The following is a 7,024-nucleotide window of genomic DNA, read 5'->3' on the forward strand; positions in this document are numbered from 1 at the left end:
CATTTTGCTCTTAGCTCTTGCTAGCACTTCTTAAAAATTGAAGCCTACGACAGCCCATGTACTTGGTTTTGTAAACATTTATCAACGTATTTATTATTCATTATGTTTTCTGAAAGTGAAACTTAGGCTTGAGATTTCCGGGAAGAAAACCTGGTTGAAAGCCAAGCTGCTTATTTGCGTTCAAACATCAACTCTGAATCTCCTGATCTAGTTCGGAAACTGTCGGCATATAGTGCTGCTATACGAATTCAAAGGCGGCTAGATAGAACTATGTGCAGGGACTAGCTGCTTCGCAGCCATCCTTGTTTTAAAATAAATATGCTTTGATTAAATATTTTAACATTGTAGGGAAGTAATTTAAGAAAGAATGCATGAATATTTAGTTCACTCTAATAGATTAGGGCATTAAAAATTAATTATGTAGAATTTTTATTTTTCTCATATGTATTAGGTATTAGTTATGGGTAGAAATGTGTTTGAAGATGTATTTTTTTTTATTGAATTTATTCGGTTAAAAATATGTGTTGAGTATATGGTTCATCGGAAATAAACATATTAAAAACTGGAATTTAATTCAAGACGAGGGTTTACAATTATTTAAGTTATATCAAGTTAAAATTTATTTTCTATCTATATATGTTTTATGATTTAGGATTAACAATGAAGTATTTCAATATCATCTTTAAATAAAAAATTAATACATATATATTCCTTGTGTCATCTCAATGTTGAACACATGTTTTATTATTTAGGATTAACAATGAAGTATTTCAATATCATTTTTAAATAAAAATCAACGCACATATATGCCTTGTGTCATTTCAATGTTGAGAATTACCTGAGTTATATCAAATTAAAATTTATTTTCTATCTATACATGTTTTATGATTTAGGATTAACAATGAATTATTTCAATATCATCTTTAAATGAAAAATCAACACACATATATATGCCTTGTGTCATCTCAATGTTGAGCACATTTTTTATTATTTAGGATTAACAATGAAGTAATTCAATAACATTTTTAAATAAAAAATCAACACACATATATATGTCTTGGGTCATCTCAATGTTGAGCAAGCTTTACATATTTATAGGAAAATGTAAAATGCTTCTCTTTGTTTAATGAGTTTTGTGATAAAAATGAATATTTATGATCAAAAAAATATTATTTATGGAACATTGTTTAGAAATTAATATAAAAATTTGGTATTTTGATTATTATTGGTATAAATTTATTTTCACACTTATTTTGATTACTATTAGTCTAGATTTATTTGTTTTACTCGTATATTTTTATGTTGTATTAGAATAATGGAGTTTTAGTCTATTTGTTTCTCTATATTATGGATCTTAATGTTATTGCATTTTGATTTATTGACATTGCAAATGTGATACATCTCATCTCAGGTACCCAAAAGTCTCCTGTGGTCAATAGAACACTCAATTTGAAATCCATTTTCTTTTAACTAAATGTAAGGTTGAACTCTACCTCTAACAAAAATATAAATCAAAATTTGACTATATTATAAAATAATAGTGGAATCAACATTGCATATACATGATTTATTTATTACCCATTGAACTAATGAAGTCACACGACAAAATAAAGGTATAAAGCATTCCATAAAAAAATGAATATTTATTTATAATCAAGTGAGATCCAACATATTGATATTTGAGGAGAATCCACCATCCAACAATAGGAATTGGCTATGGATTCCAGTCCCAAGCTAGACCATGGTACCGATAGGGTGAAGGAAGCTCCAATGTCTCTAATCTCACATAGTCCAACCCATTAGTTTCATGACATAGCCAATATGATCATCAATGAACACTCTAGGCCCTCGTCCAACGATTAATTATTGATGGCACTCTTTTCCATTGTGTTACACAACACCAAGAAGACCTTTCCTTTCTCTATTAAAAAATGCCTAAAGGACCTTCTTCCCTAACAATTCACTTCAGAACAAGAAAAAAGTTTCCAAATTGTTGGTTACCTTCTACGGATTCCTTGGAGGAGAAAAATTTGGCCCCAAACAATGCACAAGTAGCAATAACAAGATTATAAGTCTAATGACGTTTAATTAAGTGGACACTAAAAGCATGAATTTTCCCTTAAAACAATCCCATTTGCTCCCATGTTCTCAACAACGAGTCCCTCACTTCAATATGATCTTACTGATAAAAATTTGATGAGAGTCCCTTGCCATTTGCAAGCATAAATAACCAGGGTTTCACACCATTTCCTTCATAAACCAAAGGGGAGAGTCTTTTGCCATTTGAAAGCATAAAAAACCAAGGTTTCACACCATTTCCATCATAAATCAAAGGAGGGAAATGTTAATGGGAGAATGGAAGAATGATATATCTATATATATCTATATCTATATCTATATCTATATATATATATATATATATATTGAAGAATTGGCAGAAGGCATACCTTCCTTGCATGAAGAGTGCATCCTTCCCAAGAAGCATAAAAAAATGTCAAAAAGTGAATCCATAAATAGGAGTTGGATGGGCCAAGAATAGGTGTAGATGGCACTTTGGTAAGAGTCAAACCAATCCCAACATCCCCACTAGTGAAGGGGAGCAAAGAATCCTTCATAGATGATTCCTTTTGTCTTTTAATATGAGGGGGAAAGGAAGGAGATGGGAGAGAGTTTGTACCATATGAAGAACTTAAAGGCACAAAAGAAGAGGGAAAAAGTCCTTACTTGACATCTTCATAGCTCAAGAAGGAACATCCCAAATATTTTCCGACTCATCCCATTGTGTAGTTGAAATCTATAGGTCTTCAAATCAGGATCCAATTTTTTTATCATGTCACTATACATTATGAAAATTCTATTTGTAGTTAATTTGGTTATTATTCTCCTATATTTAAACTTATTATTTGTCCTAGTAAATTATTTACTACAAATAATGAATAAAACACAATTGCAAATTTCACCAATTAAATAAACTGCAGAAACTCCGAGAAGAAAACCAGTCATAAAATGAACACAATATTTTTGGAAAAAAGGTCCCTGGAAAAACCCCAAAGGTAAAAATTAATTCTTCATATTTGAGGGTTTTATTATTAACATTCAACAAATTCTACATTTGATAAATATTTCAACTACTTTCCAAACTACGACAAAGGTCTGGAAAAATATTTCTTTACCTCCACAAGTCGATCTGACCACTAGAAGGCTTACGACCTCCCTCTGAAACTGACATGGCCTTTCTTGCAATTGACATTGCTATTCTACCAACCTGCTACAAATTCCTGCAATACTCCTTTTCTCGCAATCACATTGATTTCCTGCAATTCACTCTACAACTGGAGATCTCGATTTACTAAATTTTCAACTTGTACGACCTCTCCTGACAATGTTGTACGAAATCTCTTAGCAATCTCGGCCTCTTTGTCTGCATAATAACTTTGGGAGAATTCCTCCTCCAAATCTTAGAAACTAGAAGAATATTGATGAAAGAAAACTCCGAAAATATTTGCTGCTTCAACTACTGTTGAAACACTCACTGGTGTTAATACTCACGCTATCATTGCACCCTCTCCACTGCAGTGAATTGATCTTCAAGATTGTCCTTTGATTTCCTTTATAATATCTCATTGAGAAATCAGTGGCCAAGATCTAGATCTGAAATGATCTAATTGATGGATAAGATCACTTAGAAACTTTACTAGAAGTATATAGAGGAAAATCAACCATGTCTGAATTATTACTAATTAATTAATTAATTAATCTATTTCTCTAAGTTAAAAATTAGGAAAATAATTAACACTGATTATTAATTTAGCTAAGACATTTTCACTTTATAAAATAAACTTGGCTTGGAGATATTTTATTCTCTTGTGTTCCTAGACTCATCGACACCTCCTAAGGCTAGAATACCTGTCCTAGCTACATCAACAAACACTCCCTCTTAGCAAGGAAGGTGTTCTTCATTCAACGCCATCATGCTCTGTGCTCACATCTAGAACACCTATCTCCTTGAGTACACCATGACCCATTTCACTATGCCACAACTCTATCGAACTGTTGTTGTAAGCGATGAGTGAAAAATCATCCTTCTTCCAACTAGAAATCTCATTTGTAGTTTCCGCTATCTACTTCTCACCCTTCTTTTCACCTTTATTCTTGTGTAGGAAATTATTGCGGGTATGGCTAAACCCATGAAAACAATAGCACTTGATCTTCGACATGTCCTTCTTCTTTTCCTCCTTGGAGTTGGACCCTTTTTTGGATCCATTCTTTGCTTTTATCTTGTTCACAAGAGCATCTCCCTTATGCTCATAACTATTGCTAGTACCACCATTTCATTTCATGAGGCTCAGTCAAAGTTCCTCTTGTGTGAAGTCATTCCACAAGTGTTCCCAAATGGGAAAAACAAATCTTCCACTAACCTCTTGCACGAAAACATCCCACAACTTTTCAAAACCATTCAAAGTTGTTCTCACAAGCTCTTCATCCTAAACATTATATCCAATGGCTGCTAGTTCATCTTTGATTGTCCTGATGTGGGTGAGATAATTGACAATGTTTTCTCTGTTATTTTGCTTGGTGCTTCTGAGCTTCTCTCTTAGGATCGTTTTCTGATTCATATTTTTATCCTGGAAAAGTTTATTAATGGCACCCCACATCTTCTTGGTTGTATCTTCTTTCCCTAAATGTGGAATAATGTGGTCCTTGAACCCATCTAGAATAATACGCCTGCCCTTAGCATCATCTTTCTGGTACTCATGCAACATGATAGGATATGTTGGCACTATATAATATGTCAAGTAGAAAACTCCTTCAGTCCATGCTCTTATAAAATAAGAAGTAACTGAATTCTCCAGACACCAAAGTTAGATGCACCATCCAACCTATCTTGATCCCAAAATTTTGCTGAAACCATTGTTAAATCCCTCAAGAGAAAATAAAACTAATATCTTCTACCAGTTAACAAAAGTACCTAGAAAACCTCACGATCTCCCTCTGCAAGTGATCTCGCCTCTTTCTAGCAATTTGGTTGGCTATCCTACAAATCACTTTCCCAGTAATTCACACTTCCTGTAATTACATGAATCCTCCCTTTCCTGCAATTCACCTTTCTTGTAATCCGCCTATAGGAATTCACACTTCCCGTAATCACATGGATTTCCTACAATTCACTCTTGCAATTAAAAACTCAATTAAGCTATTTACACTACCTCTAGAAATGTGCTCTAGAAATTCGAACTGCTAAACTCGACCTCCTTCTTGCATAAAATTACACTTGTAAAACTCCTCCAAATAATTCTGGAAATCAATTTGGGTATTAAACCTTTGGTTTTCTCTTCCAAATACTTGTGCTGATCTACTCCAGTAAACCCCTGCACTTTATATCTGCTTTGATACCATGTGAAAATTCTATTCGCATTTAATTTGATTATAATTTTCGTATCTTTACACAGATTGTTTGTCCCAACAAATGATTTACTGCAAATAATGAATAAAACACAACTTTAAATTTCACCAATTAAATAAACTACATAAACTTTGAGAAGAAAACCAATCACGAAATGGACACAATATTTTTGGACAAAACATCCCTGGAAAAACCCTAAAGGGAAAACCAAGTCTTCAGATTTGAGGGTTTTATTATTAATCTTCAGCAAATGCCGCAGTTGATAAATATTACAATTGCTTTACAATCCACAGCAAAGCTTCAACAAAATATTTCTTCACCTCCACAGATTGATCTGACCACCAGAAGGCTTACAACCTCCCTCTGCAACTTGACACAACCTTTCTTGCAACTCACACTATTATTCCAACAATTTGTTGCAAATTCCTGCAATCCACCTTTTCCGACGATCGCATTGATTTCTTGCAATTCATTATGAATTGGAAATATTGATATACTAAATTGGCAACTCGTATGGCCTCTCATGGAAATCTCGTACAACCTCTCCTGGAAATATTGACCTCTTTATCTGCAAAATAATTCTAGGAGAATTCCTCCTCCGAATATCGAAAACTGGAAGATTACTGATGAAAGAAAACTCCAAAAATATTTACTGCTTCAACTGCTACTGAAACACCCACTGGTGTCAATTCTCACGCTATCACTGCACTCTTTTCACTACAATGAATTGATCTCCAAAATTTTCCATTGATTTCCTTTATAATCCCATGTTGAGAAATCAATGACTAAGATCTAGATTTGAAATGATCTAATCGATAGCTAAGATCACTTAAAAACTTTATAAAAGTCTCTAGAAGAAAATTAACCATATCTCAATTATTACTAAATAATTAGTTTATTTCCCAAGTTAAAACTTAGAAAAATAATTAAAACTGCTTAATTAATTTAATTAAGACATTTTCATTTTGTAAAATACACTAAAAGATATTTGACGCCCCTGAAACTAAAACACATATCCAAACTACATCAACCAACATACATACTATGACATCCGGTAAATTTGTAAGACCCAAGAATCTATACAACATAAAGTCCCCATCCAAACCACAAACCCATGTGATAAATGACTAATATCAATGAATTGGATTACTTTGCATTTGATCTTAATAGATATCAATGTACAACATATTTGAGGTTAATGACATTAATGCTTATGATCAATATACCATATGTATTTTAACATCATAAAAACACAACAAATAATTAACTACAATGATTGTGCATTTTATATACCATCATTTAATATTTTTTTAATTATAATCTTATTTTAAAATTAAAAAATGCTTTGATTATTGATTTCAACAATGCATAGAAGTAATTTAAGAAAGAATGCATGCATATTTAGTTCACTCTAATAGGTTAGGGCATTAAAAAATTTGTGCAGAAATTTATTTTTTCTCATATAAGTTAGTTATGAGGAGAAATTTGTTTGAAGATGTATTCTTTTATTAAATTTATTTAGGCAAAAGTATTTGTAGAGTATTTGGGTTGGTTAAAAACAAACATGTAACAAAGTGTAATTTAAATGAAGATGACAAGGGTTACAACTATTTCAGTTAT

This window comes from Pinus tabuliformis, chromosome 7 (genome assembly GCF_031772625.1).
Source record: "Pinus tabuliformis cultivar Carrire ecotype Pingquan chromosome 7, CPIR1, whole genome shotgun sequence".
NCBI lineage: Eukaryota > Viridiplantae > Streptophyta > Pinopsida > Pinales > Pinaceae > Pinus > Pinus tabuliformis.